Below are 24,569 nucleotides of genomic sequence, written 5' to 3' on the forward strand. Positions count from 1 at the left end.
TAGACAAATGGGACCTTTATTAAACTGACAAGCTTCTGCAAAGCCAAAGAAACCATCAAGAGAGCAGGGAGACAGCCTACAGACTGGGAAAAAGTCTTTGCCAACTCTAGGTCTGACAAAGGCTTAACATCCTGGATCTACAAGGAACTGAAGCGTACTGAAAAGAAGCTTTTACTTTTAAGTAATGGAATCGCCTTTAGAGTCAGCAATTTTCTCTTTTTCTGAAACCCTCTGCGTAGTTCTCTTTGTAGGAAAGAAAGAGTCTTTGGACCCCCTTAGACTCCTGCTCTGCTGCAAAGGGGAGTATATCCTAGAGCAGAGAAAAAAAATCCCTAGGAATTAAGACAGAACACCCAAGAAAGCCCAGTGTGCTTCTTCAGGGTGTAGTCAAAGAGAAACCTCAAAAGCAACTTACAGGCTGTGGAATGAAGTTACCCTACAATACGTCATCCAGATCTCTTGTGGCCAAAAACCCTAGGATCACACAGTCAAGGCATTTCTCCATCTGAATCATGGCTTCTTAAAATACCAGTGACTCATCACTGCTCAAAATTGTCAATGTCGTCAAAAACAAGTGAAGTCTTACAAACTGTCAGAGCCCAGGGAAGCCTAAGGAAACATGGGAACCTAATGCAATGTGGTATTTTAAATGAGATGATTGGAACAGAACAAGGGACATCAAGGAGAAACTGGAATCCGAATAAATGGTGGACTTCAGTTTACAGTGACAAAACAACATTGGTGCCTTGGATGTGAGACATCTCTTATTAATGGAAGATGCTGACAACAGAAAAATTAAGAGTAGTGTATATGGGAACTTTCTGTACTATCGTTTCAGATTTTCTGAAAATCTGAAACAACTGCAAAATTTAAAAGCGTTTTTAAAAATCAAAAACCAGCCGGGCACATTGGCTCATACTTGTAATCCCAGAACTTTGGGAGGCTGAGGCAGGAGGATTGCCTGAGCTGAGGAGTTTGAGACCAGCCTCAGAAACATAGTGAAACCTCACCTCTATAAAAAATTAAAAAATTATCCAGGTGTGGTGGTGCATGCCTGTAGTTCCAGCTACTAGGGAGGCTGAGGCAGGAGGATCACCTGAGCCCAGGAAGTTGAGGCTGCAGTGAGTTGTGACCCTGCCATTGCACTCCAGCCTGGGTGAGAGTGAGACCCTGACTCAAAAAAAATGAAAGTAAAAAACACCCATTAATACTTCCTGACCTTCCTTTTGCAGCAGGCTTTCAGATACATCATGACTGGGGAGCAGGGAGCAAGAATTTGCATTTCCAATGAGGTCACAGGGACCCTGTTGTTGCTGCCCCAGGCACCCCACTTTAAGAAACACTTGAGTTGAGGGGAAAAGGCCAACAGTTGGGATTGAACCCAATGGTGCAACCATCAGGCCTGGAGCAGCAGCAACTGGAAATATGCAAAAGAACCAAGATCACAAAGAAATTACAAGCTTTTCCTTACTAATACAAGAACTAAGTTTGTTCCCTTAAAAATGGAGGTTGCATCATTGACCACGTTCAGACTCTCCTTGAGGGTGAGGGTCCAGATAAGTTACTTAGTCATCTTGGGCTGCTAAGACGAATACACCATAGACTGGGTAACTCAGCAACAAACATTGGGTTCTCAGGGTTTCGAAGACTGGAAGTTTAAATCCGGGTGTGGGCAGGTCTGATGTCTAATGAGGGCTTTCTTCCTGGTTTGCAGGAGTTGCCTTCTTGTGTTCTCAAAATATGCAGAGAGAGGGAGAGGGAGAGGGGAAGAATGAGACACACAGAGAGAAAGAGACCAGAGAGGGAGAGAAAAAGACAGAGAGAGGGAAAGAGGGAAAGGAGAGAGAGAGAGAGAGAGAGGAGAGAGAGAGAGAGAGAGAGAGAGAGAGAGAGAGAGAGAGAGAGAGAGAGAGAGCGAAAGTGTAAGAAAGAAGAGAGAAAGAAGACAGGAAGAAAGAGAGAAAGGGAAAAAAAGAGAAAGAAGGAGAGAAAGACAGAAAGAGGGAGAGAGAAAGGAGAGAAAGAAAGAGAGAAGGAGAGAGAAAGGGAGAGAGAAAGAGAAAATGGGAGAAAGGGAGAAAAAAGATGATGAGAAGACAGAGAAAGGAGTGAGAAAGAAAGAGAATGGGAGAGAGACAGAAAGGGAGACAGAGGGGAGGAGAAAGAGGAGGGAAAAAGAGAGCAAGAAAGAGACCAAAAAAGAGGGAGAAAGAGAAGGGAGGAAAGAGAGAGACAGACAACAAGCTCTCTTCTCTCTCTTGTTATAAGGACTCTAATCCCATCCTGAGGATTTGCTTCTCAAGACCTATTTCTCAAAGGCTCCGTTTTCAAATACCACTGTCTTCATTTTACAGGCTGCTATAACAAAAATCCATAGACCCAGCATCTTGTAAACAACGGACGTTTATGGCTCACAGTTCTGGAGACTAAATTCCAAGGTGAAGGCATGTAGATTCCGTGTCTGAGGAGGACTGCTTCCTGGTTCACAGACAGCGCCTTCTCGCTGTGTCCTCACGTGGTAGAAGGTGCTAGGGGGTCCTCTGGGGTTCCTTTTATAAGGACATGAATCCCACTCATGAGGCTCCACCCTCATGACCTCATTCTCTCCCCAAGTCCCTACCTGCTGATGCCATCACCTTCAGGGTGACAGTTTCAGCATATGAATTTTGGGGAGACACAAACCTTCAGATCACAGTACTGTCACATTGGGAACTGGAGTTTCAAAGTATGAATTTGTGGGGGGACACAAACATTCAGGCTGCACCACCTCCCATCTGACCTGTGGAAATTTAAGAATGCACCCCAATTGGATTCTGACGCTTGTGAATCCACTTGACATTTTCACTTGCTGGACATGGATGTAGCACGTGCCCCCGAATCAGCTACAGAGCATGGAAACTTGAAGAAAGCTCCAGGGCCCTTCGGGAATCTTGCTCTGAGACACACAACGAGCTCGACGGGTCTTTTCTTAATGACAACCTTAATCTTCTGCACACACCAGATGGGAACAGCCTTCTTCCTTCCAAGATGTGTTTGGATGAAGCAACTCAAGACATTCATGGCACCAAATTGCCCAGCCAACAGGTACCCGGCTGTTTAAAATTCCATCAGAGAACACAACTTATTTGATTCTAGAAGGCCCTGAGGACACTGAACCAATGGATGTTCCTAAAGTGCTTGTCGAGACTGATCATCAGCAGAGCATTCTACCCAGGGATCTGACACATAACCCAGTGGGTGGAGAAAGTCTGACCCATCATTCAGATATTTGGACAGGAGGTCATATTTGCACCATATACGCAGAGTACAGGGGGTATCTGTCATCTATAAGCAATAAGACTGCTTTTGGGGGCAAAACTTGGTTTTATTAAGTGTAGAAATTCTGTCATTCATGACTATAGTTCCATCTAGCCATCCCACTGCTGGGTATCTGCGCAAGGAAAAGAAATCATTGCATTGGAAAGACACACACACTTGTATGTTTATCACAGCACTGTTCACAATAGCAGAGATATGGATTTAGCCCAAGTGTCCATCAATACATGATTGGATAAAGAAAATGTGGTGTTTATGCACATTGAAATACTATGCTGTCAGAAAGAAGAATGGGATCACGTCTTTTGCAACAACATGAATGGAACTGGGGTCTCACTCTGTCACTCAGGCTGGTAGAAGGTGCTAGGGGGTCCTCTGGGGTTCCTTTTATAAGGACATGAATCCCACTCATGTCTCCCACTCGGTCTCCTGGGCTCAGGTGATCCTTCTCTATCTCTGTTACCTGAGTAGCTGGGACTAGAGGCACATGCAACCATGCCTGGCTAATTTTTAAATTGTTTGTAGCGACAGAATCTCTCTATGCTGATCTCAAACTCCTAGCCTCAAGTGATCCTCTTGCCTCAGCCTCCTAAAGTGCTGGGATTACAGGAATGAGTCACCATGCCAGCCCAGGTGAAGTAACTGAGAAACAAAGTCAAATACCACATGTTCTCACTTATAAGTGGGAGCTAAATGATACGTACATGTAAACACAGAGTGCAAAATAATAGACGTTGGAGACTCGAAAGAGAAGGTGGGAGGGGGTGAGGAGTAATAAATTACTTAATGAGTATAATGCCCACTCTTCAGGTAAAAACCCAGATTTCACCCTGTGAAATATATCCATGTAAGAAGCCTGCACTTGTCCCCCTAAGTCTATAAGAATAAAAAAGTAGTATAATAAGAATGTCTACCCTCTTGGAATAGTATTTCATAATTTCAAATTGTTGGAGAGCTTCAACCTTACCTTATTATTATTATCATTATTTTTTGACTTGGGGGTCTCACTCTGTTGTCCAGGCTGGAGTGCAGTGGCACGATCATGGCTCATCACAGCCTCAACCTCTTGGGCTCAGGCGAGCCTCCCACCTCAACCTCTAGAGAAGAGTAACTAGAATACAGGTGCACAACACCACACGTGGCTAAAATTTTTTAAAATTATTTTTTGTAGAGATGAGGTCTCACTATGTTGCCCAGGTTCGAACTCCTGGGCTCAAGCAATCCTCCTTCCCTGGTTTCCCAAAGTGCTAGGATGGCAGGCGTGAGCCACCATGCCTGGCCAACCTTACCCTATTCTTAAATGTTTGTAGGTGTTTGATTGTGGATTGGCTGTGCTCATGGGGTCAGAATGCTTCAGTATCTATCTGCCAGGAATAGGGAAGGGCCAGGAGTCGAAGAAACCAACTTTTTATGAAGTATTTACCTAAAACACAAGAACACATGAAAAAACCCACAAATTATTTCATTCTAATTTCTTCAATGACTAAGGCCTTCCTGTTTTCTACGAAGGTGGCATTTTCTATGTGCGTGTGTGTGCACACTCACTAAAAATTTACAGTCCTAGAATATTATTCCCATTACCCATCACAGCTCCACTTCCTGCCCACCCATGGAGTCATCCCTTAAGGAAAAATATACCCATATATGAAATATTTACCGGCAACCCCACAGACATTTCCTGCAAACACTCCATCTTCCACTCAACCCCTGGGGTTGCCTTTCTCTGAAAGCAACCAGGACGGTGCAAGTTCCCACAAGTACAGCTTGCACTGTGATGTTTATTTGCGGCCACCAGGAATGAACCTCTTTGTTCACTCAAAACAGAAACCCCGGGCTCCTTCCAAAAGCTGGTGGGAATGGCAGGCTCTGACACGCAGGGCCCTGTTGGGTCGGCTCTGAGGCTGATCCTATTCAGAGCTTGTTGACGGTGCCAGAATGAGCCTCAGAATGCAAGTCCCTGCAGGTGTGAGCTGAGTGACATTGAGTCAGAAAGGGATGTGGGGCCGGACTAAAGAGCTGACACTGAGTTTGCAGGACGCTGCCTCATGTCCCTTCATTCCGAGTCTGGGTTTTCTCGACTATCTTCACATCCTCGCTCCGAGTCCACTTGGAAATGTTGGACGCGCTAGCTTGGCATGGCTTGCACATCAAAGGGGGACATCCATTAATGACATCGACCTGAGTGTTGGGAATTTACCTATGGTTCCAGCTACTCAGGAGACTGAGGCAGGAGGATCACCTGAGCCTAACAGGTCGAAGCTGCAGTGAGCTGTGATCGTGACACGGCACTCCAGCATGGACAACAGAATTTCTGCAAGGAGAAACAGATTTATGGATGCCAGGGACATCTGTGTCCAAGGAACTGACACTGTCAGCTTCCCACGTTCCCCAACCAGGGACAGGAAGACTGAGCTTGTGATTAGATCTGTAATTCATCTCGGGGGTTTTACTGTGTTACTCCAGCAAACTCTAAGTGACAGAAATAACTTCCCTTTTGACACAATCAGTCTCATTACAAATGCCATCACTCTGGCCACCGCCTTGGAAGCCCATTGTCAGGGGCACAGCCAGAAGATCTCCTTAAAGATTGAAACTGAGCATTGCATAGACTGAGGGAGGTTTGAAAAAGGCAGCTCACTTACAAAGATCTTTCCCTTGTTTTATAATACAATATAGCAAAAACTCCTATTTATTCATTTGTCAGTTTTTCTCATCTATTTGTTTACAGTTTCTTCTTCTTCCTCCTTTTCTTTTTCTGTTGGGTTCCCACTCTGCCACCCAGGCCTGCAAATAAAAATGACAATGAAATCAACTGTACAGAAACTAAATAATTCTTCAAGACAGAAATATACCATGAACAAAATTAAAAGGCCAATGAAAAACTGAGAAAAAAGGCCAATATATTTAAGAGACAACAGAAACATAGCCTTACATTCTAAAGATTTAAAAACCTATAAGAAAAGAATGCATGAATAGGAAAATAGACAAAGGATATGCAGGGGGGTTCAAACAAACCCAGAATTTTTTTTGGAGGGCAGGCCCCTTGTAGTACAGGCTTCCCCTGCTAGATAAGTGTTCTCGGAGCCTATCATTTCTTACCTGGAAATTTTGAGAAGGTTGCATTACGATTTGTGGAAGAAATGTCCCACGTTGTGGCAAATGGGTGACTTGTTCTTCTGTTGTGACAATGCATGTGCCTACATTGTGCTGAGTGTTTAGCAGTTTTTGACCAAAAACAGCATGACCCGTGTGCCCCACCTTCCCCATTCACCGAATCTCACCAAGTGACTTTTTTGTTTCCCTGTATTAAAAAAAAATGTCCTGAAAGGGAAACGTTTTCCAGTGTGGAAGAGGCTAAACAAAAAGCAGCAGAAACACTAAAGGACACCAACACTGACAAGTTCAAAAACTGTTTTGAATATACTCTCAGATTTATTTACAAGGATGTTTATTGCATTGTTGTTAATAACAGTAAAAAGTTGGAAACAACCTAAAAGTCCAAGAGTAGGAAACTGATTAAATAACATGCATCCACCAAAAATTATATTCTAGAACTATATTTTGGCTGGGTACAGTGGCTCGCACCTGTAATCCAACACTTTGGGAGGCAGAGGCTAGGGAATTACCTGAGTCCAGGGAGTCGAGACCAGCATGGGCAACATGGCGAGAACCTGTCTACAATAAATCAAAAAATTAACCAGGCATGGTGGCGCGAGTCTGTAGTCCCAGCTACTGGGGAGGCTGAGGCAGGAGGATCTCCTGAGCCCTGAAGGGTGAGACTACAGTAGCCATGATAGTGCCACTACTCTCCAGCCTGGGCGACAGAGCGAGATCTCGTTTCTATAAAAAATAAAAATTAGCCAGGCATAGTGGCTCACGCCTGTAATCCCAGTACTTTGGAAGGCCGAGGCAGGAGGATGTCTTGAGACCAAGGAGTTTGAGACCTGCCTGGGCAACATAGTGAGACCCTGTGTCTGCAAAATTTTTAAAAATTAGCTGGACATGGTGGCATGTTCCTGTATTCCCAGTGACTGGAAGGCTGAGGCAGGAGGATCGTCTGAGCCCAGGAGGTCAAGGCTGCTGTAGCTGTGGTCATACCACCGCACTCCATGCTTGGGTGAAAGAGCGAGACTCTGACTCAAAAATAAAAACAAAACAAAGCAAAATAAAATAAAATCACATTTTATGTGAAAAATTAGTCCATAGGTGTTGTTATTAAAATCATATGTGTAATGTGATTACAAAAGATGGCAGCTGACGTATACATTCTCCACTATTCAGATGGCATGACAGTGTCATTTATGACTGCAGCATCTATCTCTGTGTTTATTTGGTGGGTAATAAGACACCTCAATTGATTATTGAATCTATCCATTGGTTTTTGTGCAATAGACTTGGGCTAGTACTGTGGCACCACAGTGAATAAAGAAATATGCCATGTTGTATCCTGATAACCTGAGTTCAAGCACAGGGATGAGCTTGGCTGTTGCCTCTAAAGAAGAATTTCCATCCTGAAAAGGAAAGTGCCCTAATGCAAAGACTCCTGTTACCCTAGGGCTGTGTTGGGAGAGGAGACTGTGAGTAAGATCCTCCACACCTCTCCTGAAGCCACCACGCAGGACCTGATATTTTGAGTGAGGACAAGGAGTCCTTGTTTTTCTTTTAAGAGGCAGGGTCTCACTCTGTCTTCTAGGCTGGAGTGCAGAGGCATGACCAGAGCTCACTTCAACCTTGAACTCCTGGACTCAGTCTCCTGAGTAGCTGGGATAATAGGTGCATGCCACCAGATCTGGTTAATTTTCTTAATTTTTTTTAGAAATGAGATCTCACTATGTTGCCCAGATTGGAGTGCAGTGGCATGATCATAGATCACTGCAGCCTCAAACTCCTGGACTCAAGAGATTCTCTTGCCTAAGCCTCCTGCATAGCTGGGACCAGAGGTGTGTGCCACCATGCATGGTTAATTTTTAAATATTTTTGTAGAGATGGGGAATCTCACTATGTTGCCCAGACTGGTGTGCAGTGGCCCAGTTATAGCTCACTACAACCTCAAACTCTTGGGCTCAAGAGATCCTCCCACCTCAGCTTCCTGAGTAGCTGGGACCACAGGTGCATGCCACCATGCATGGTTAATTTTCTTTCTTTTTTGTGGGGATGAGATCTTGCTATGTTGCCCAGACTGGTCTTGAATCCCTGGCCTCAGGCAATCCTCCTGCATCAGTCTTCCAAAGCACTGGGATTACAGGCTTAAACCACCGCCCCCAAGACTTTGTTCTTATGGAATTGTTCTGCATGTAGTCTGCAGGACTCTGGGATGCTAAATGGACATAGAAATGATATAAGCTGTTCCAACTACTCCACCTGCAAAAGTCAAGACTTGTTTCACTCTTCACAGTCCACTCTCTATATTTGTTATGTGAGAAAACACAATATTGTAAAGAATATTTAAATTTGGTTTTACTGGCCACAGTGGCTCATGCTATGAAACCAGCACTTTGGGAGGCTGAGAAAGGAGGATCATGTGAGCCCAGGAGTTTGAAACCAGGCTGGACAGCATAGTGAGACCTTGTCTCTACAAAGGAAAAAAAGGTGTGTTGGCACACACCTGTAGTCCCAGCTATTCAGCAGGCCAAGATGGGAGGATCATTTGAGTCCAGGAGTTAGATGCTGCAGTGAGCTGTGATTGCACCACTGCACTCCAGCCTGGGTGACAGAATGAGACCCTTTCACCAATAAAAAAATTAATACTACTACTAATGATGATTAATAAAATGTAATCCTGAAAGAACAATTAAGTAATCAAAGGACCATCTCAATTCTTTTTGTCTTGTTCTTTCTTCACTTTTTATTTTTTCCTTTTTCTCATCATCTCGGACTTCCCAAACTGTACAGGGACAATTTTTGAGTCAGGGTCCAAGCTGAGCCTCTCCAACTGTGTCTTTCCAAAACCCTAAGGATGTGCATCTCTATCTAACTGATGAATGCTAGGCTTCTTTAGAAATATGCTTGAATGGTTTCTTCAGGAGAGAAACTCTTGAATCTAGATATGGATCATTGGAGTTACTGTAACTATAATAAAATCATGTTATCTTTTCACTAGTATTTATTGAGCATGTACTATGTGCCAGGCCAGCTGCAAAGTTTCAAGGATGAAGGCTACATCCCCTCCGTTATGTAGCTAACACTCTTTCGGGGAGAGACAGACAGGAAATAAAGAATCTATATAGAAAATTAGAGATGTTGTAAGAGTTATTTTTTTAATGGTCTGGCTGTGGCTCATGCTTGTAATCCTAGCACTTTGGGAGGCCAGGGTGAGAGGAATGCTTGAGCCCAGGAGTTCAAGATCAGCCTGGGTAAGATAGTGCGGCCTCATCTCTACAGAAAATCAAAAAATTAACCAGGTGTGGGGATGTGTGCATGTAGTCCCAGCTACTCAGAAGGCTGAAGTGGGAGGATCGCTTGAGCCTAGGAGGTCAAGGTTACAGTGAGCGGTGATTGTGCCACTACACTCCAGCATGGGTGACAAAGTGAAACTCTGACTCAAAAACAAAAGTAAAATAAAATAAATAATTGAAGGAATCAGGAAGAATAACTGACTTGTTACTTGCATTGAGTCCCACAGACAGGAATCTCTGAGCAGGTGATATTTGAGCTGTTTTCTAAAGGCTGAGCATGAACTAAACATATCCAGAGCCAACTGAATGATTCCAGGGAGAAAACCCAATAACAGAGACCCATAGTTTGAGAAGTGCTCGACCTGTTGTCAGGGACAAGGTATGGCTGCATATTTCAGTAAAAGCCTCAAACGCAGAGCCTTATTGGACAGACGAAGAATTTGGGTTGTTTTCAGATGCAGAGGGAGGCCAATAAGTAAAAAAATACAAAACACATTGGGTTGGCAGTTCTGAAATACAGGAGATGAGTCAGGACTGATCATAAAACAAGTATTGAAACAGATACTTGTATATGCATGTACATGGCAGCATTGTTCGCAAAAGATAAAATGTGGAAACAATCAACACATCTACCAAGTCTGGGTGCTGTAATCCCAGCACTTTGGGTGACTGTGGCGGGAGGATCACTTGAGACTAGGAGTTTGAGACCAGCTTGGGCAACTTAGAGAGACCTCGTCTCTACACAAACAAACAAACAAGCAATCAACAAAAACAATGACAACAATAACAAAAAACTAGCTGGGTGCAGTGGCTCGCACCTATAATCCCAGCACTTTGGGAGGCTAAGATAGGAGGATCACTTGAGCCCAAGAGTTTGAGACCAGCCTAGGCAACATAGTAAGACTTTGTCTCTACAAAAAAATAGCCAGGTGTGGTGGCACACACCTGTAGTCCCAGTTACTCTGGAGGTTGAGGCAGGATGATCGCCTAAGCCCAGGAGGTCAAGACTGCAGTGAGCCATGAGCATGCCACTGTGCTCCAGCTTGGGTGACAGAGTAAGACTTCGACTCAAAAAAAAAAGAAAAAAGAAAAAAGAAAAAAAATCATCCTCAAGTAGTGAAGCTCAATAAGTAAACTGTGGCATGTCCATCCAATGAGACATTATTCAGCTATAAAGAAAAATGGAGTAATGATTCCTGCTGTAACACCGGTGAACCTTGAAAGCATCATACCCCAGGTGAGAGACACCGGACACAGAAGGTCCCATGGAGTACTCCACTTCTATGAAATGTCCAGAACAGGCAAATTTGCAGAGACAGAGAGCAGATTAGTAGTGACCAGGGGCTGGGGAAAGGGGAGATGGTGAAATGACTGATTAATTAATTTCCATTTGGGATGAAGAAAATGTTTTCAGCCGGATGCCAGTGATGGCTGTGCAGCTTGCTGCATGTACACAATGCCCCTGAATTGTGCCCTTGAGAAGGGTGCGTTTAGTTTTGGGAATTTACCTTAATTAAATAAATATATAATTTCTGGGATTTTTTACATTATTTTGCAGCTTTAATAAGTAAGTTTGGTTTAAGGAGGAAAAAAGTTCATCACAAATAAATTTTATGATGCAAACCTCTATGAAAAGTAGTGCAGTGAGGAGAGAGAGAGAAAGACAGGGAGGGGGAGAAAGAAAGAAAAGGAAAAGATAAAGAAAGGGAAAGAGAAAGAAGGGGAGGGAGGAAGAGAAGGAGGGAGAGGGGGTGAGATACAGAAAGGGAGAAAGAGAAGGAGGGAATGGGAGGGAAAGGGACAGAGAGAGGGGGAAGGAGAGAAACAAACTGGGAGAGAGAAAGAGAGACGGGGAGAGAGAGAAAGAGAAGGAGGGAGGGAGGTAAGGAGGGAGAGAGCTAGAGAGGGAGGGAAGGAAGGAGGGGGAGGGAGGGAGAGAGCAAGGGAGGGAGGGATGGAAGGAGAGGTGAAGGGAGGGAAAGAGAGAGGGGACGAGAAAGAAGTGGGGGAGAGAGAGAGAAGTCAATGAAAACCAACTGAGGATTTGTTGTTTTAAGTAAGTTATCTATTGAATTCTCATTGTCTGACAACATCTACACATCTCCAAAGATCCTGAAATAAAACTCTCATCTTGACAGTTGCAATTCTTTGTGAAGCTATTTATAGTGAAATCGGTCTTTCCTGATTTTCAAAAGCATGTTCCACTGGCAGCAGCAGACCCCTTCAAATTATAGGGCAGGTCCCAGGGACTTTTTCATTATGCCTAATCCTTTTTATGCAAATGGATCAGAAACAATAAGCACATATTAGGATAGAGAGTAATTCCATCATGTGAGTAATTCCTCATGCGAAGTTAGCTCCCTGCATTATAAATGCTGTGGTGAATTAGAAAATCTGGAAGAAGGTCGAGTGTGGTGGCTCATGCCTGTAATTCCAGCACCTTGGGAGGCCAAGGTGGGAGGCTAGCTTGAGGACAGGAATTTGAGACCAGTTGTACAACATAGCGAGACCCTGTCTCTACAAAAAAATAAAAAATATCAGTGTGATGGTGTGCACCTATAGTCCCAGCTACATGGGAGGCCGAAGTGGGAGGGTCTCTTGAACCCAGGAGTTGGAGACCAGCCTGGGCAACATAGCAAGATTTCATCTCTGCAAAGAAATAACAAAAAAACCCAGGTGAGGTGTGTAACTGTAGTCCCAGCTACTTGGGAGGCTGAGGCAGGAGGATCGCCTGAGCCCAGGAGATCGAGGCTGTGGTGAGTTGTGATCATGCCACTGCACTACAGTCTGGGTGACAGAGCAAGACCTTATCTCAAATAATACTGAAGTTAAATGAATGTGAATCTTTTTTTATATTTATTTTTTATTATGATGTTGTGGGGTACATTTATAAGACGTTTTTATTATTAGAGAAACTCTTTAAGTACGGGTTTCACTCTAAGTGCCTGGACAAAACTGAATGAGAAGATCTTTGTCCCTACTGTGTGACATTGCAGCTATTTTTTGGCATTAGGCATCAGTTTTCTAACCTGCAAAATACAGTAGATGGCTTGTCAGGTCTCAACCTTTGGAGGATGATAAACCTCGTTGAGAGCCCATTTCACCCAGTTGCACGCTTTGGGGTCACGTGAAAATGTGTGCAGAACAGCCAAACTTTTGAGTCACCCTCCTAGTCTCAGCTGAGGACCAACAAGATGATGCTCTGCCTTCCTGAGTCTTCTCAGAGAGAAAACATGTGTCCTATTCACGGTTTATTGAGTGCCATGGGTATTTGCATTTGGGGGCTTTTGTTGATTTTGCTGTTTAAATGGCCCCAAATATGGTACCGGAGTGCTGTCTAGTGTTTCTAAGTGTGAGAAAACTGTGATGTGTCTTGCAGAGAAAATTAACTCCGGACAAATTTATTGTTGTTTCTGATCAGGTAGGGTACAAAAATTATGTCACAGATGTGTTCAGCTGTGAATCTGAGATCCCAGAGGTTACCCAGAATACTATACAGGCAATGGCGGAAATATGTACCTCATTTTATGAGACCACATCATTTTTTATTACAGTCAAATATATATTATATATATAATAGTCAAATATATATATGCATATATATATTACAGTCAAATATGTTAAAGTCAAAGAAGACAAAGTCATTGAGGAAAAAAGTAAAGTGCTATAGAAATGTAACGTAAAACAAAAAAAGTGTCATATAATATATTACATCAAATTTCACACACCATATCTGGAATCTAAGAAAGGACTATAAAAAATTGTGAGTGCCTCAAGTTTATTTTATGTGAGCCTGTGGTGATACATAATTGCCAGTAGGAATATTCTTTGTCTAGGAAAAGAATGATGAAGTCAACCAGGAGATTTCTATTTGTAGAAATGCACAGAAGACAACAGAATCTGGCAAACTCGTGGTATGCTGTTTTCAGACTCTGAAGTACACCTGGTGGACAGGAATTTTCTCCAATGACTCCACTCAGCCTGGACAACCCAAGGCGGCAGACAGACGCTTGCAGGGGAAAGCTCCCATGATGGGACCCTGAACGAAGGGAAGACACAGTATTGATTGTAGAAGACTTGGGCAATCTCAAGAAAGATCTGAGACCATCAAAAGGAGCGTCCTGGAGCAGGTATGAGACCGCTAAATACATTCTCACTGTAATCTTCTGTTGTTTGTTGATGTATTGCCTCTGGTTCCTTGGGATAGATGAAACATTGATTCCCTATGGAGAGAGGAGAAAGCTAGACACCTGTTAGGCAAACAGAGCGGCCCTGGTAGCTGCAAGCCCCAGGGACTATAGTAAGAACACTCACTTCCAGGTCTGTAGACTTCTTTCACGTGCTTTTCCCTTATTGGTCCTTCCCAACCCTCTCCTGATTGGTAAATTTACTAGACCACACAATGGTGCCTCTCCCTGATTGATGCTGTTGCCAACCATTCAGCAGGCTCTGGAGACTATATAAACTCCTGCCTGCAGAGGTGCCTGCTCAATGCAGAGTAGACCTATCTGCCAACGCAGAGCGGGGTCTGTGGGGCTCACTGAACCAGCAAAGCTGTAACATTCTTGCCGGCCCTCCAAGCCAACAGAGCTGTAGCTCTTCTTGGGACTTGGATGATAGATAGGTAAGAAAGTAAGTAGGAAGAAGGGTAAGTAGGTATGTAGAAAGGTAGGAGGACAGGTAGGTAGGCAGAAAGATAAATAGGTAGATAGAGAGGTAGGTAGATGTGACAAATAAATAATAGGTAGTGGTGATAGAGGTAGATAGATGAATGGATATATAGATAGATACACACATAGATATAGATGGATACATTAACAGACAGAATTTCTCATACTAAGACAGTTTCTCAGTCTCAGCCCTGCTGACATATAGGGCTGGTGACTTCCTGAGGTGGGGCATCCTGTGCACTCTAGGGTGTTAACAAATGTTCCTGGGCTCCATCCACCAGATGCCAACGAGATCACCCAGTTGTGACACCCTCCAAAATATCTTCAGATTTTGCCAAGTGTCTCCACAGAGGGATGAAATAACCCCTGCTTGGAAGCCATTGTTCTAAAATTCTTTGAGCTCTCTCACCAGTCTTACAAGGCATTTCCCTGACAATTTTCATTCTGCTTCTCAAAATTGTGACCTAAATTGTTTCAATCCTTTTGATCAACTTGACATTGTAAAGGTCCTCAACAGTCTTTGCTTCACTTGCCATCTAATCAGTGATATAAGGTGTGCCTGCAATCCCAGAACTTTGGATGGCCAAGACAGGAGGATCGTTTGAGGTCAGGAGTTTGAGATCAGTCTGAACAACATTGCAAGAACCTATCTAAAATTAAAATAAAATAAATAAAATAAAATAAAAATAATGAGCTCCCTTACTTTTTAAAAATACTCTTGTACACCTCTGATTTTAATTTTGTGTCATGACAAGGTCATCTAAATCAGGCTTAGGTCAGAATGTGAGTTGCTGAGAGAATTAAAAGTTTTTGCTCAGAACAATTTACAACACCCACACACATTACACAGCTGTATAGACTGATCACAGTTCCTAAAAATTTTCAAATTATTATTACTATGTTTTACACACCAAAGAGCAGGCTTCCAGAAGAGCCAAGCTCAGATGTTCCTCCAAGGCTGAAACTGACCTAATTACTTCCAGAATAAAAGAAGTCCACCACATTTGCCTTGGTCATATAGTTAAATCCACATGACAGAATCTATTTGCTGACCACAAAGTATAGTGAGCAACTTCAAATTATCCACCCAATTCACTGTAGATCACCAAAATGAATATTTTAAAACCCAAGAACCTCATTCTGCAACTTACAAACTTGGGTTTATATTTATCAAATGTTTGTGTGCATGGTCTCCATTTTATGGATTTGAATTAGAAAAAGTTTTAATAGTTGTGTGAACATTTTTCACAAAAGAAGACCTTATATATGGTCGCATTGAAAAATCAGGATTTTTTAAAGAGAATAGAGGGAGAATAGCACACCAACTGATTTTGTTCCTATGCTACTCAGGCTTAAATAAAGAAATGTCCACTGAGAAACTTCCCAAAAGGAGAAGAAATCTTATTTTCCCATTGAATTACTCTTGGATGTTTTCTGGACTGAAAAAATCTTTGATCCTCAAAGAAATTTCATGTCATATCTTGGAAAGTCCAGTCTCTCATTGGGTTGTTTTTCCATAAAATAGTATTCTAACTCAAAACCTTGTGTCCAAAACTTTTAATTTAATTTAATTTTTTGTTTTATTATAGACAGGGTCTCCGTGGCCCCAGTTGGAGTGTAGTGGTGCGATCATAGCTCACCACAACCCCAAACTCCTGGGCTCAAGAGATCCTCCTGCCTCAGCCTCCCAAGTAGTTGAGACTACAGGCTCATACCATCATAGCCACCTGGGTAATTACTTTATTATTATATTATATTATATTATATTATATTATTAGCATTGAGACAAAATCTCACTCTGTTACCCAAGCTGTTCTGAAACCCCTGGCCTAAAGTGATCCTCCTGCCTCAGCCTTCCAAAGCACTGGGATTACAGGCATGAGCCACTCCACTTGCTTTCAAAATATTGATAAATTCACCTATGTTTGAGGAAACTATCAAAGCATGATCTAGAACACTGAACACAACCAGGATGGGTCATTTACAATTCTCTTTTATTTTGAGAAATGGCTCTATACAGCCCTAATATGTAGCCAAATGTAAATGAAAGTGCTCTCAGGGTCTGAGGGATAACGGTGAAAGATGGCTGACATGCAACACTTTCAAAGGTCTTGTTCCTGGTTCTCTCCACAAGATTGGCTTCCTCTAAGTTATTTGAGAGAGGAGTTAGCCAAAGAAAATACAGGCAGACAGGCAGCATGGGTCCCCTGGTAACAGTGTGGCGACCTTCCAGCAGGCCTCTCAGGCTGATACACTCACTATACACTCACGTTGGTAAACAAGCTCCCTAGAAACCTCTCTAGCTAGAGCTTAAGTGCCCACTACTGGGATAGAAAAAAAACCAATCAGCTCACCATTAGGCCCCTACCTCCTGCAAATTGGTCTTTAGTACCGAACAATCAGCACAGCTAGTGCCGAACAATCAGCTCACAGCTAGTGCTAGCCAATGGGCTTGGTTTAGGGCTATATAAGCACGAGGCTTTGGCCCCAGATTGACAACCCCCTTGCGTTCACTCCCAGTGTGAGATCTTTTCTATTCTCTCAATAAATCTTGCTTTATCATTTTCTGCCTGTTCCTGTTCCTGGTTCCTCCTGAGCATGTGATAAGAACCCTGAAGGCTGGCAAGTACCCTGAAGGCTGGCTTGCTGACAGAGCCAAACATAGTTGAACCTGGAGAACTGACGGCAGAAGGCAAGACTCTGAACTTGAGACACTTCTGGGGGCTTCAACACTCTCAGAGTTTGGCTTCCCATCCCATTAGAGCCAATATTCTTGGGGCTAAGCTTGCCAGTCCATTGAGCTGACAATCTCTGGTGCTTGCTTCACTAGCCAACTTACTGAGTTGACACTCTTGAAGCCCAGGCTGACTTGAACAATGCGTATCATATTGACTCTGCAACATGTAATTAAAGTATTGTTTTGCCTGTGTATAGTTCTGTCTTGGTTGGTGCCAGCAAGAGCTCCACGAAAGCCCAACACAGGAGGCACTGAGAGTCATTTGCATTCTGCTGCCAGATTAATCCTTGTAAAATACCATTTTGATCACCTTAAGGTTGGAAGAAACATCAATCACTGTCTTTCACCAACAGGATGAAATAAAAACGACACAAACTGCCATTCAAAGCCCACCTCACCAAGTCCCCAATCATCTTCTTTGAATTAATTTGTTTCCTTTGAAACAAATATTACCCTAGTCTACCATTGGCTGGGGACTGCCTTGGACCTCAGAAAGAACTAGGCTCTGTAAACTCAACTTCTTCTAGAAATGCATGGATTGAATGGGTTCGTATGAGGGGAACCAAAAAAAAAAAAAAAAAACTTGGAATTACCTTTTGGATAGTGGGCCCCTAGTAGTGTAGGATTTCCCCCTCTAGGTAAGTGTTCTAGATACCCACTGGCTTCTGTGAACCAGCTAGCATTTTGAGAGGCTGCATTTGGCTTCAATGAATTTTTCTTGGAGATTCTTTCAACACTTTTGCCCATTTCATGATGGGTGACTGATAAGCAGCATACCTGCCCATACCACACTGAGTATTCAGCAGTTTTTGACCAAAAACAAGACAACCCTATGCCCCACCCTCCATATTTACCTCATCTCATCCTGAGCAGCCTTTTTTGTTGCTGCCTAAATGAAAAAAGTCCTCCAAGGGAAACGTTTTGCCAATGTGGAAGAGGTGGAACAAAAAGTGGGAGAAGCACTAAAAGACATCTACATGAATGAGTTCAAAAACTTTTGAGCAGTAGAAAAGTGTCTCAATAGGTGTACATCAGATGGAATGTCTTTTGAAGGTGACCGAAGTTTAAACATGTAAGAGTAAATACACAATTTTCAATAAATTAATTCCAGGTTTTGGGGGTCCCCCCTCATATTTTTGCAGGATTTTCCCTTTCCCCCCTAAAGTTTCAATGAGTAAAAGTGGCTTCTGTGATTATTTTTCCATAGCACAGCAGAATTTAATATAAAGGTTATTTGTGCTGGCTTTTCTTCAAGAGGGCTTATTTATTGAAATGTCAGGAAAATTTCCTATAAGGTTATTTCAGCTGGAAGGCAAACCCTTAATATATAATCATATGGTCATCTCTAAGCAGAAGTCTCATGACTGGGTGAGTCAAGAGAGAAGAAAGTCAGGTAAAGAATCCGGGATTGTCAGTGTAGGTCAGACCGGGAGAGTCCGTGAGGGGCAAAAGAATAAGAGTAGGAAGCTCGTTTGTGTAGTTGTGGAATGTACAGTTGCTAAAAGTCCTGAAGGGAACTCACCCATGTTTCAGAACACAAGCATCAGTTGTCATTGACGTATCCATGTACAAAGGCTAAAGCAAGTCCATCTTGGGTGCCAATCTGTCATGTTGACTTCTGGTCAATCCCAGTTCTGGGAATGCCTCTACAACTTCTATTATCTACAGTTCCTTGTGTATGAGATCAAGCAGCATTGATATTATCATACCCTAATTGTCCTGCACACTCCCTCTAATCACCCTTTTCCTGTGGTACGTAAATCCTGGATCTGGGAGGTAAGGACACAGGGATCCACTGTCTTGTCCCATCACAGCTCAAGATGCAGAAATGGCTTCTGTTCATAAGTCCCTATTAAATGCTTCTTTATAAGAAACTGAATTTGTCAGCCTCTTTCTCCAGCCTCTCGGCCTCCTTGGGCTTTTGGGGATAGGTTTGCATATACCTGCCAACAGCACAATGCCTCATCCCAAAGCTCAAGACAGGAGAGTGTAAAAATAAGACATCAGAGACACAAAATCCAACCACCAAGTCAACAGTCCATTCCATCAAGAATTAGTCCATCAACCTAAAAACCCAGGGAGAGAAGAACATTTGGAATGAGAAGTGGCTGCCTCATATTATAGTCAATGACTCAGAAAGTGCACATGCTGTGTAATGCCAGTTCAGGTGTGAACCATCTAAGGTGAGCTCAGCTCCTTCAGGACCTGACCCCATCACCTTCATCTTCTTGTTCAGAACCATTTTTTTGGAGTCAGAGTCTCTGACTGGAAGGCAGTGGCTCAATCATGGCTCACCTCCTGAGCTCAAGTGATCCTCCTGCCTCAGCCTCTCGAGTAGCCACTATGCTGGCTTATTTATTATTTGTAGAGAGGGGGTTTCACTGTGTTACCGACTGGTCTCAAACTCCTGGGCTCAAGCAATCATCCCACCTCGGCCTCCCAAACGTCTGGGTTTAGAAGCATGAGCCATAGTACCCAGCTGCAGAAACAATTGTTCTGCACAATATCAGAACAAGTCCCACATTCCCTGGGAAGGTGACTGTAATCCGCATACCAGCAACAGTTCCACCTTTCTGAAGATTCCTACAACACCTAGGATCAAGACCATGGATGCGCCTTCACTTTTTCCTGCAAGTGCAAGTTACTTCAAGGTACGTACATCTAGACCACATGGGCAGTGGATTGCCATAAGAAGCTGGGGCTGTGTAAGGTGAGCAGCACACATTTACTCATCACCAAGGGGATAGAATTTTGAACATGAAAGGAGTTCTGAGGACCACCAGGTCTCGTTCCCTCGTTTTTTTCCAGAAGGGGAGTCTAACACCAGTGGGGTTCAACCATCACCCTTTGGTGACATTGTTGGATCCGATACAAGGCAGGAGCAATATCTGTAGTTCTTTGAAATCCAACTCTATCACACGATATAACTGGTATTTCTTGAGGACTCTTAGGAAGAAAGAATACATAACTGGTTTGTCGAACAATTGTGACTTATTGGGTAATAACCAGAAAGCAATTTTATTTTGTCTCCTACTTTCCCTTTCAAATATATTCAGCGGGGCTTGGTGAAGGGGGACGTTCTTTTTTAGCCTCTGGAAAAAATGGCAGCCAGTCCTAGGACCTTTCTGTAAGATGTCTCTCTCTCTCTCTCTCTCTCTCTCTCTCTCTCTCTCTCTCTCTCTCCCTCCCTCCCCGTCTCTCTCTCTCTCACTCTCTCTCTCTCCTCCTCTTGCCCCACCTATCTTCTCTTTTTCTTCTCTCTTCTTTCTCCCTAAATCCATCCCCCTCACTCTCATTCTCTCCTTCTCCTTTACCTCCCTCAGTTATTGGGCCCACCTGTCCCTTCCCAGGCTGGCCTTCTCTCTCCTAAACACTCCCACACACATCAAGTCTCCACCGCAAACCGCAAAACTGCCTGAGAGACCAAAGTGTGCTCATTTATACATAATTTATACCTCTCCTACTTCCCCACAGGATCAAAGGGTTTGGCACAACTTATCATAAAATCACACATACACATGGCAGTTAAAATAAGACATGAGAAACACCACAAAGCAGGTGGGAGGAAGGATGCATCACTTTCCTGGACTATAAGAAGTTCTTGCCGTGTGCGGTGGCACAGGCCTGTCATCCCAGCACTTTGGGAGGTGAAAGCAAGAAGACTGCCTGAGCCCAGGGGTTCAAAACTAGCCTGGGTAACTTGGCAAAACCTTGTCTTTACAATAAATCAAAAAAGTAACCAGGTGTGGTGGCATGCGCCTGTAGTTCCAGCTACTTTGGAGGCTGAGGCAGAGTCCAGGAAGTCAAGGCTGCAGTGACCATGAGTGTGCCACTGCACTCCAGCCTGAACAACAGCGAAAGACTCCAATTGAAATAAATAAATATAATAATAAATTTTAAAAATAGAAAGAAACTCTCATCATATGCTTCTAAGCCTCCTAAAGCTACAAACCTGACAGGATTGGAGTCTGTAGATTTTTTTTTCCTGAGAAGCTAGGATTTTGACTTCTCCATGACAAAATGTTTACAATTTTCTTAAAGCTGATCTCTATATTTATACTCCAAAAAAAGTCTACCACTCTTTTATCCTTCCCTGGAATGAAACCTCATTTTTTCCCCAACTTCCACCAACATGTGGAGTTAAATGCATATTTATGGAAGAAACAGATTTCTAAGTGAATCTTCTGTGTTGCAAAAGTTATAAATAAATTTATAGTTGCAATGCATCTTAAAAGTTATTTTGTGCATGCCTCTATATTGCAGCTAAAAAAATTGATTCCAGTTGAAATGAGTTCCATAAGGGCACATAACTAATAAAATACAGAGCAGAAATGTCAGCTTGGGCCTATCAGTGTTGGGGTATTTAAGTTTTATACCAAGTATTTCCTAACTTGGGTGAAGACAATAAAAAATAACCCTAAAAGAACATTTAAAAGCAAATGTCAGACCAAGTGCAGTGGTTTACACCAGTAATCCCAGCAATTTGGAAGACTGAGGCAGGAAGATTGCTTAAGAGCCCAGGAGTTTCAGACCAGCCTGAACAAAATAGCAAGATCTCATCTCCACAAAAGGAAAAAAAATCAAAGAATTAGCCAAGTGTGGTGATATGTGCCTGTAATCCCAGCTACTCGAAAGGCTGAGGTAGGAGGATCACCTGAGTTTAGGAGGTCAAGACTATGGTGAACTGTGATGGTGCTGATATGGATTTTTCAGGTTAGCCTGGGCTTCAAGAGTGTCAGCTCAATGGGTTGGCCAGCTAAGCCCTTGAAAGGATCAGCTCAATGGGCTGGCAAGCCTAGCACCAAGGAGTGTTGGTTCTAATAGGTTGGCAAGCCAAGCCCTGAGAGTGTTGCAGTCCCCAGAAGTGTCTCAGCTTTGGAGTCTTGCTTTCTGCCAGCAGCTCACCCAGTTTGCATGGCCCTTTGGAGACAATGGGGTTCTTGTCTTGTGCCCAGGAGGAACTAGAGAACAGGAGGATCCAGGGACGCAAACAGCCAGAAAGTAGGAAAGCAGAATTTACTGAGAGAACAGAAAAGCTCCCACAGTGGAAGGGGACACAAGGAAGTTGCCAGTGTGGGGCTCAAAACATCATGTTTACATAGCCTTAAGACCAAACCGATTGGCTAGCACTAGCTGTGAGCTGACTGGTCAGCACTAGCTGGACCAATTGTCAGGAGATAGGGGCCTAATGGTGGTCTGATTGGTCAGCACTGGGCAGCGAGCTGATTGGTTATTTTTCTATCCAAGTAGCGAGTACTTAAGCTCTATCCTGAGAGGCTGGTAGGGAGCTTGTTTACCAATGGAAGTGAGAAGCCTGCAGGGGTTCACTACATTGTTACGGGGGAACCCACTCTGTCTGTTTGCCTAGCCTTCTTTTAGCTATCTCCTCTCACAGTGTACAGCCTGGATGAAAGAGTGAGACCCAGCCTCAAAAATAAAATAAAAACTAGCTGGGCTCGGTGACTCAGCCTGTAATCCCAGCACTTTGGGAGGCTGAGGTGAGTGGATTGCCTGAGCTCGCAGGTTCGAGACTCACCTGGGCAACTTGGCGAGACCTCATCTCTACAATAAAAAATAAAAAAAATCAGCCGATTGGAAGGCTGAGGCGGAAGGATCGCCGGAGTCCAGCAGGTCGAGGCTGCGGTGGCCGGGAGTGGCAACTGCACTCCAGTCTGGGTGACAGAGTAAGACTCCAATTCAAAAAAAAAAAAAATCAGCCGGGCATGGTAGCGCGTGCCTGTAGTTCCGGCTACTCAGAAGGCTGAGGTGGAAGGATCGCCGGAGCCCAGCAAGTCGAGGCTGCAGTGGCCAGTCTGCGTAGTCTGGGTGACGGAGTGAGACTCCAACTCAAAAAAAAAAAAAAATAAAATAAATAAATAAAAATAAATTTTGTATTTTTATTTGTGTATATTTAAGGGGTACAAGTATATTTAAGGGATACAAGTGCAGACCAAAGCACCTATTGTATGAGTTTTCTGTTGCTGTGCTAGTGGGACCCAAAAAAACCCAGAATTTATTTATAAGAAATTGTGCATTTATCCTTACATATTTAAGTGCCAGTTACCTCCAATGTCCTCTTCATCTCATGCAGCACACCTATTGAAATACTTTTTCCACTGCTCAAAACAGTTTATGAACTTGTCCATGTTGATGCCTTTTAGTGTTTCTGTTTTTTTGTTTCACCTCTTCCACACTGGCAAAGCATCTCTCTTTGAGGACTTTTTTCATCCAGGGAAACATAATTGGTCACTAGGGTGAGATTAGGTGAAAAGGGTGGGTGGGACATGGAGGTCATGGCATTTTTGGTCAAAATCTGCTGAACACTCATTGCATTGTAAACACTCTAGTGTGCTCATAAATCACCTATGATGATATGGACAAATGTATTGAATGAATCATCAAAAAAAATTCACTGAAGTCTAACACAACCTCTCACAATGACACTAGCTGGTCCATGGATGCCAATGGGCTCCTAGAACACTTACTTCCTGGGTGAAGCCTATTCTCCAAGGGACTCGCCCTCCAAAAGATAATGTCATTTTGGGGAGTACCCCCCCTTATATTACAAATGACCACAAATGTAGTGGCTTAATGCCACACCTATCTATTATTTCACAGTTCTGTAAGTCAAAATTCAGTTAGACTTAGCTAGTAGCTCTCTGCTCAGTATCTCATCAGACCAAAATTGTCACGTTCACCACTCCAGACTCTTCTCTGGAAGTTCCTGGAAAAGACCCACTTCAAAGCTCATTCAGATTGTTGGAGGAATTCAGTTCCTGTGGTTGTGAGATTGAGGTCCCTGTTGGGGGACGTTATTTATTTAGGGACAGGGTCTCACTCTGTTTTCCAGGCTGGAGTACAGTGGCATGATCCTGGCTGACCGTAGCTTCGACCTCCTGGGCTCAGGTGATCCTCCCATTTCAGCTTCCCAAGTAGCTGGAGTTACAGCCGTGGGCCACCAATAATATTGAAACTATCAAATATACATCCTAATTTTAACAGGAAGATCACACAATTTCTCTAATGGTGGGGGCATACATGGTAAATATCAAGACATAATCAAACTCCTTAAATGTCTAGTTTCTCAAGATAAACTCAAATGTATTCAAGTTTGTCAATTCTAGAAAAAGTACTATATTCTTTTTATAAAAACAAAACTCAAATGTTTCTTGGACATCCAATATATCTATAAAGCAATATTTTGGTGAGTTAATTATAAATGTAAAAATGTATGATTAAAATAGTCTCCATGTAAAAATTTAAAAGAACTTGAAGAAAACATTTCTTTGCAAAATCTGTTTTGTATTTGGCATAAGCAAAATATTTAAATATATTTAGTTCACTCTAAACAGTAAGATTTAACTATTTCCATTAACTGGTTCTGTTTTCAAAAAATAAAAATGGGAAAAAGAGAGAGAAACAAAGAAAGAAAAGAAGTTTACATAATCCAGT

Source organism: Carlito syrichta, unplaced genomic scaffold (assembly GCF_000164805.1).
Source record: "Carlito syrichta isolate Samal-C Ts95f unplaced genomic scaffold, Tarsius_syrichta-2.0.1 Scaffold316281, whole genome shotgun sequence".
In the NCBI taxonomy this organism is placed as follows: domain Eukaryota; kingdom Metazoa; phylum Chordata; class Mammalia; order Primates; family Tarsiidae; genus Carlito; species Carlito syrichta.